Source organism: Crinia signifera, chromosome 3 (genome assembly GCF_055691185.1).
Source record: "Crinia signifera chromosome 3, ASM5569118v1, whole genome shotgun sequence".
Taxonomy (NCBI): domain Eukaryota; kingdom Metazoa; phylum Chordata; class Amphibia; order Anura; family Myobatrachidae; genus Crinia; species Crinia signifera.
This window is the reverse complement of record NC_139219.1, coordinates 59,869,669-59,878,548: the sequence shown is the minus strand read 5'-3', so window position 1 is coordinate 59,878,548 and position 8,880 is coordinate 59,869,669. Positions and strand designations below refer to the sequence as shown.

The window sequence follows — 8,880 nt, the reverse complement described above, 5'->3', positions numbered from 1 at the left end:
AGTGTGAATCGTGATATAATACATACAGGGTATCACCGTAGCGCGAATCTGAAGAATAGTAATGCCAAGAACGATTATTATGATATAATATTGTAATTTTTGTTTTTAAGTGTTTTTCAAAAACAACAACGTCGCTAAAGCTGACTGCTTTATCGATCGGTAGGTTCAAATCCTTATGAATTTGAAGCGCCCGATCGTGTATTTCAGCGTCTGTGGCATTACCTTTATCCAGAAGTTTGCAGATCGATGCCGCAAAGCACAAATAATTGTGCGTATTGTTGAAATCATACAGGTGTCTTCTGCGCCTTTCTATAATTAAGCTGTATGGAATGCGTCTAAGGCCGCGACCAGTTAGGGCCCCACCCGCTCTATTTCTAAAAACAGTGATCACAAACCTTAAACCCGTGCCTAATAAGAATTCAGCGTTACTTTGAAGAGTGTTTGTAATTTGATTCAAGAAACTGACAGCGTCTAATGATTCTTGCGGCTTTCGGTGTGAGTAGATGGCGTTGTGTAAACCACCCCACCTCCAATCTTAACTGTACACGATCATTAGGGTCAACACCAACCATGAATTCATCAATCATAACCTGTATAGCGTTGTGTACGGCTTCAACACCCTCTGCAAATGATGTAACTCTTTCCAAATTAACAAATTGAAAATGATTATGATACTCAATAGCTCTGAAATTAGGATGGTGTCGCTCATACCTGTTAACAGCTTCTAAGTACACATCTCGCCGACCTTCACCATTACCGGGTGGCGCACCCCCATCTATGTCATTATGCATGGGCGTTGCGGGGTGTTCAACATTGTCAGGTGACGCAGCGTCACCCGGTAATGGTTGGTCCGGTGATTTGTCAGCCTGTGCACCTGGGGTTGGGGTTGTGCATCGCCCCCTGTGTTGTTTACGCTTTCTCAGCCTGTATATGCATTTTAAAGCCTGTTTTATTTTCGAACGGCGAAATAAGTGTGAGATTTTGCACGGTACATTTGCTTTAATTCTTGGGGCTTTTTTACACACATGTAAATTACGTTTCAACCCATAACCCACCATGCCTAGTCACGGATCCGTTTCAATTATCTCGGCAAAATGATACATGTTCGCTTTAATAAAATCCCTAGTCCTCACGGTCTCTGATATATGATTTGATGTTACATTCATGTACATTTCTACAAGTTCTTTAATGATCTCTGGCTTCTTTTTTGAACCATAAAGCTCATCTTTTATACGGTTCAACATGGTATTGACATTTCTACGCATGTACCCTATATGCTCACGCATCCTCCCCATGACCGCGTAGTATTGTATTTCCGCATCTTGTCCTAATTGTTCCACATTCTGAACCCCATCAACTATGTCTGTCGATACCACGGTCGGCGGGGCATCCGCACCGCCCGATGCGGTTGCCTCGCCGACCGTGGTAAAAACACTGGGTAGTTTTGTGTAATCATCACCCATTACTTTATCAGGGATTCCGGCTACAGATGTTACAGCCTCATCATCATTCTGTGGTGTATCTGAGACTGACTCTTCACTAGGGGTGATAAAAAATGTTTGCCCATTTAAGTCCTCATCATTAGCGGATAATGTAGCTGCAGGCGTGTTACTGACCACGCTTTGCGTTTCTGCAGTATGATGTTCCTGCGTGTCTGAAATTACGATGACATCATCATCCGTCAGCGCCGTGTATCTCTCTCTTGACAGTCGTAAAGTTTTACGAGTCTTCACAGTCTTTGTATTACCGGCAATGTCAATGTCGGATTCAGTAGGTGTTGCAGGTGTTGTAAATGCGTGCGGGTAATCCACATTACTCACGGTTGGCACGGTTTGTAATGCAATTCTTTTTCTCACGGGCCTACCTTCCGAATATTTCAATCTTCTTTTAAGATCTGATAAATCGGCCTTGTTTTCTTGACCGGCTCGACTTTTTGTAATTCTCCGCTTGCTTGGCTTGAAATCGTCGCGCTCGGTGGCCATGATCTCGGCCCTTGATACATCTTCTTGAAGTTGTGGGTCGATCACCGTTTTAGCTGATTCACCCCCATCCATTTCAGCATTGAGCGGTTGAGCAACCCCGGCCGCGGCTATCATTTTTGCGAATCGTCGCGGATCCGCTGTAAATAAAAAATAACAACGTTTTAGTTACACATTCGCGGACACTAAGACAACCGCTTTATAACACCTTCAGACCCGCCTCCCAAAACACCCAACCCATCCATGTCGGTTTTCATCTACACAGTCTGTTTAATACCTGTGGTTTCCATTTGTAAAGAACAGTGGTAAATGTTGTGCTATATAAGAAACCAAATAAATAAACATACACGGGTATTTGTCAAAGGTTTGCGCCGGCATGGTTCCTTTAAACAATGACCAGAAAGCTTGATCGCTGATCTGGGCTCTTTTTGCTCCTTTAGCCAATGCGCTGTTGGGTTGTTTGGCGTTTGATCCAACATCCGATGTCGGTTCTCTGTATCCGGATGGTCCCGCTTCACACGTATCGGCCCTAGGTACCGTAGGTTCATACCGGCTAGCTATGTCATCTGTAATACATATATTATCAATTAACGACACATTCGCCGACTTGAGAAAAAAAAAAAAAACCGTCATTTAAGTCATGATAACAACAACTCCTGTGGACACTATTCATGATTTTGCGACGATATGCAACATTTAACACAAAAACACATTATAAAAACACCGCTAGCCAATCGTCAAAATTCACCTTGTATAGCCGGGGTCTGGTATAGCTGTTTATAGTGTTTTGCCGATGGTAAATTCCAGAGATCATCCATTATGTGTTCTGCATCAGATTTCGACATAATCGGCGATACTAACAGAGAACAAAAAACACATTAATATCACAGTCAGTATAAAAATGAATATAACAGGATATATATATATATATATATATATATATGAGTGAGAACGTGAGAGTTCGCGCGAGATAGCGTGAGAGAGAGAGAGAGAGAGAGAGAGAGAGAGAGAGAGAGAGAGAGAGACATATTTTTGGAAATAATAATATATCACATTTTTTTTAACATACATCACATTTTTTTTGACGGCTTATGATCACCTACATTTTTGTGATTCGGACAAATCAGAGTATGCTGCGTATGGGTTTTCGAATGTCGTCAGATCCGGACCGACTGTGAAATCCGAACCATATGATCCAACTTCAGATGCGTCATATGTGACATCTGAAACTGATTTATGGGATTAACAATTTAATAAAAAATAATATATACATAAAAAATAAAATAAAAATTAACACAACAATTTTGTAGAACGAAAAATACAATCAACACGTGTAACATTTATACCAATAGGGCGCTTGTCTTAACAGATCCTGTGACTAACACAACTGAGCCTTGTAATAATAATTAACACCAACAACGTAACATTTATAAAACCTGTCAATAGCCCCTGTGCCTTAACAAATCATGCCCCTAGCAACAACAATGTGTCTTTGGTCTGTAAACTTACATGTATTTGTCTGCTCATTTGACTGCTGTTGGAAGCTGGGTAAATCTTGAAAATCTCTGAGACTTATTTTATTTGCATTAATGGTTTTGTATTCCTTTCTCTGTAATAAATAATAATAAGTTGAAATAACAATACAATAAGATATTGTTAAACTATTGTAAATATCATATACACACCTGCATGTTGGTGTTTTGTTGATAGCTTAAGTTCAAAGTCAATTTCTGCAACAACCACTAGATGTCACTGTTGATAACAACATACATCATTCAGCAATCATAAAAGAATTTGCGTGCACAAAATCGCATAAAATTTAAAATCATTATGTATAATACAATGATACAATATTAAAATGAAGCTATTTATAAATATCAAAGCCGTAATACCGTAATCTGCGATGACTAACATTAACGACCTGTAAATTGTAATAACACAATATACTGTATTTTTAAAAGCAATATGTATAATGTACAGACCACAATACACTAACCACTTCCTAAATAAATGATTAACCACAAGCATCCAGTATGCCAGCATGTACTCCCAATACATTACAATACAATGCAGGCCGCAGCAAACTATATTTTAAGTTTGTTTAAAGTATTTTTAAAAGCAATATGTATAATGTACAGACCACAATACACTAACCACTTCCTAAATAAATGATTAACCACAAGCATCCAGTATGCCAGCATGTACTCCCGATACATTACAATACAATGCATGCAGCAGCAAACTATATTTTAAGATTGTTTAAAGTATTTTTAAAAGCAATATGTATAATGTACAGACCACAATACACTAACCACTTCCTAAATAAATGATTAACCACAAGCATCCAGTATGCCAGCATGTACTCCCGATACATTACAATACAATGCATGCAGCAGCAAACTATATTTTAAGATTGTTTAAAGTATTTTTAAAAGCAATATGTATAATGTACAGACCACAATACACTAACCACTTCCTAAATAAATGATTAACCACAAGCATCCAGTATGCCAGCATGTACTCCTAATACATTACAATACAATGCATGCAGCAGCAAACTATATTTTAAGATTGTTTAAAGTATTTTTAAAAGCAATATGTATAATGTACAGACCACAATACACTAATCACTTCCTAAATAAATGATTAACCACAAGCCGCCAGTATGCCAGCATGTACTCCAAATACATTACAATACAATGAATGCAGCAGCAAACTATATTTTAAGATTGTTTAAAGTGTTTTTAAAAGCAATATGTATAATGTACAGCCCACAATACACTAATCACTTCCTAAATAAATGATTAACCACAAGCCGCCAGTATGCCAGCATGTACTCCCAATACATTACAATACAATGCATACAGCCGCAAACTATATATATATATATATATTTATTTAGAAAATTAAATTAGACTTACCCTCTGTTCTGGAACAAAACTTCAAGTCAAAACTTCAAGTTCTCTGTCTTGAATAGTGTGTGTGTGTGAAGACCTTCAACCTCAATGTGTGGCAGATGCCTGGTAGTTGTCTGGTCCCATGGAGAACATATTTATACGTTTCAGTCAGTTAACACATCTGTGTTGCATTTGTCTCATTTGAATATTCATGAGTTGTGTTCCAAAGTCATAGACAGGCATATCAAATATATATATATATATATATTTGATTTAAATAACATAGCATATTGTGCAAAACACAGCTGTGTTCAGAATATTTAGCTCGATAAAATGCCACTAAATTGCCCCCCTGAATAAAAACCCTTATTCTTATTAAATAAATGTCAGATATGGCACACCATCAACAACAGCATACATAAGCCCTATATATATATGGGCCTTTGTCATCATTTTGGAAGATTCCCGAATAAATCTTTTTACAAATACCATCTGGACTTCTATATGATTGATCAACAGATTTGTTGTATATGTATGTGTATGCTTTTTAATTTAAAATATATACCTTATCCACTACACCTGTGTAATTTGATTGAGATATATATATATATATATATCTGATTTAAATAATATAACATATTATCCATATTTTATTCATCACATAATATAATGCTACCATCACATTACACACATATATATATATATATGTACTGTATATATATATATATATATATATATATACTGTATATAGCTATATATATATATATATATATATATATATATATATATATATATATATACTTTATATAGATCCTTTATTTATCAGCATTGATAATGTTCAGGGTTAATGTTCAGTTAAATATAATATATAAGTTAATTCTGTAGTCTCTAGCTCCGTCTGGAACTTGCTTGCAACTGCAATACATGGCCACTAGATGCCACTCATGCTCTGTTGCAAAGATTTCATGGCCTTTCTTTGTTCTGTCTAAACTAATTAAACGGTTAGCCGTGTGAAAATGTTTTTTTCAGAGGTATGTGCTTTCTAATGAATATAATTGTTACCAGCCCTGCTGTGCTGTCTACGCTAATTGCGTCATACGTAAATGTCAACGTCTTCAAAGACTATGGAATCCGGTGTTTAAAATTACTTTTGAAAATTACAATCATCCGTCATATCTGATGTCTTTCTAAAAGTAACACTATACTTCTCACGCTGTGTGTCTTTAAATTTAAATGCCTACAACATGTCAGGCCCAGACTGAATGGCTCTGTATCTTTAAATGCATAACATATGTATACCCAGACCTCTTTGTTATGTACGCGGATATTTCATTTATTTTAAAAGCAAGAAGGTCCTTAGATGCTGTGGAAGTTATCGTGTGGAATATAACTTTTTATTTTTTATTTTTTGATACACGCTTGGTCAGGCACTTCGTTGTAGTGCTTTTTGGATCGTTCTAAGGTAAGTGTTATTATAGTTGGTAATGATCTGCCTGTATTATTCACTGTGAAAGATCTATGAGCTATACCAAATCACATTGCCCTTGTTGATTTATATCCGATACGCATATCATATTCCTAGAAAAATATGGTATACAACAAGATCTACTTTTTCTCACATCGGATCTTTTAAATTTATTTCCGATACGCATATCATATTCCTTTTATAGTTTTTTTCTAGCCGGTTTGTGCAATGTGTACGCGTCTTGCTCTTGTAACCATTTTCTCACATCGGATCTTTTAAATTTATTTTTCAAAGCTTTATAATATTTATCAAAACCGCAAAAACTCCCCGGCTTTAATACGTTATAATAACTGGCTTTCAGCCGGCTGTTTTGATGATCGGCGTTGCGCGACATCCTACACAAATCAAATTTGATATAAAACAAGATCTACATTTCTACGAATTATATATCTGTTGTATACCATATTTTTCTAACAACTTTTTTAGCATTATGTTTAGAAATTCTTCCAGCTGATTAAGATATCGCGTACTTTATATATGTGTTATTTCACATAACCAATATCAGTGTATGAAGTTACAGTATCAAACCAATTATATTTTAATACGGGGGTTAATATTAATTTTATACTACTTTTGATATCAAACGTGATACGAGCTATCACACGCTATCACGTTTGATATCAAACTAAATAAAAGGGGGCGTGGACAAACTGTATAAAAGGGGCGTGGACCTGTCAAAACCAATTAGTTTGAAGAAAAAGTGTGCCTTATCTACTCATATTGCCAGTGATGGGAGTGTGCCCTGGCGATAAATCGCTGGGTTCGCCCTCCCATTTTCAGCCCCGTTCTAATCGCTGGACACAGGAGCTTGCTCCTGCGACCAGCTGATTATGTCTGTGGCATCGCTGGCAGAGGTTCCCTTTCATCAGTGACCATCTCTGATCGCTGATGAAAAGGAGACACTGAGCAATATATTGCTCAGCAATATATTGCTAGCAATATATTGCTGAGCAATATTCTGAAAGAAACTGGTAACAAATTAAAATATATATATATATAAAAATACAGATGTTAAAATATGTATTTCTGATATTCTTCTTTTAAAAGCAATGATCAATGCTTTAGCAATGCCAGTCACTACTATGCTGTATCTTTGTTCCAAAGTAAGCAGGCACACATATGGGGCTGCTAGAATGGTAAATGCAGCAGGCACATAGATGGGGCTGCTAGAATGGTACATGCAGCAGGCACACAGATGGGGCTGCTAGACTGGTACATGCAGCAGGCACACAGATGGGGCTGCTAGAATGGTACATGCAGCAGGCACACAGATGGGGCTGCTAGAATGGTAAATGCAGCAGGCACATAGATGGGGCTACTAGAATGGTACATGCAGCTGGCACACAGATAGGGTTGCTGTAATGGTACATGCAGCAGGCACACAGATGGGGCTGCTGTAATGGTACATGCAACTGGCACACAGATGGGGCTGCTAGAATGGTACCTGCAACTGGCACACAGATGGAAGACACAAAAGAAGGAATTCCCGCACCAGTATCTTTTTGTTTGGATTCTCCTCCCCCAGTTATTTTCTAAGATTTAGTGGAGATCCAATCTTCCACTAAACTGGTCCGGGGGGTGCCACCCACTACTTAAAGTTAAACCTATACACCCACAAAGAAAGAAGTATCTTGTAGGGCGCACTGAGAATCAAAATATTTATTATAAAATATAACTTTTAATAGTTCCTATAAAAAGTCTCTTAATCAGATGGAGACCACATGACCTTGTCTCAGAGTGAAATATTTAAAAGATAGAACAATGTGATAAGAATTGAAAAAATGTGAAAGAATTAAAATGAGAAGAAAAGAATGAACGTATGTGTGTCAGTTATTTATATATTTCTTGGCTTAAATTGCCTTTATAATAAATTTCTGCTTGCTGCTGTTATTATGTTACAGCTGAGGAAGCGATATGTTACTTCCTTGAGGAAGCGATAGTGAAACGGTCGTTGGTAGTCAGATTAGAATGAAATGTATGTGTAGTCAGTCAGTATAATTGTTCCACTTAGGGTTTATTTGTATGAGCATGTAGCCATCCTGTTAATACAGCCCGTATAGACACTTAGCCTGACAATAAAGCCGACAGCGGCACGAACGCACAGCAACGCCGGGAGCACATTCACTGTGCTACCCGAGACCTGTGCTAGTAGACAGCCTGTCACAGAAGCCGACAGCGGTGTGAATGTATAAGCACGCCGGGAGCGCACTGTAAAGGCTACCCGGGATCTGTGCTAATAGGCAGCCTGTCACGGCAGCCGATAGCGGTATATGTATGCGGTTACGCCGGGAGCACATTCTAAAAGCTACCCAGAACCTGCACCACTATATATTCTGTGACCGTAATAGCGGCAAACTCTGCTACGTCGGGAGCACACTCTTAGTGCTACCCGAGATAAACTGACAGGCAGCGGCGCAGCATATTATGTGCGACCGCACAAACAGATAACAGACTGATATTGTCGGGAGCACACATATTG

At 37.8% G+C, this 8,880-nt stretch overlaps 1 long non-coding RNA gene across 1 annotated transcript; it reads right to left on the bottom strand.

Annotated features, from left to right (window-relative positions):
* Positions 1-2,308: 2,308 nt before the first annotated feature.
* On the bottom strand, positions 2,309-3,145 carry LOC146062494 (uncharacterized). Its single transcript, XR_014471356.1, has 3 exons — positions 3,083-3,145; positions 2,728-2,835; positions 2,309-2,545 (listed from the first exon to the last, which is right to left on the bottom strand). It is a non-coding gene; the product is annotated as an uncharacterized LOC146062494 (long non-coding RNA).
* Between the last annotated feature and the right edge of the window lie 5,735 nt (positions 3,146-8,880).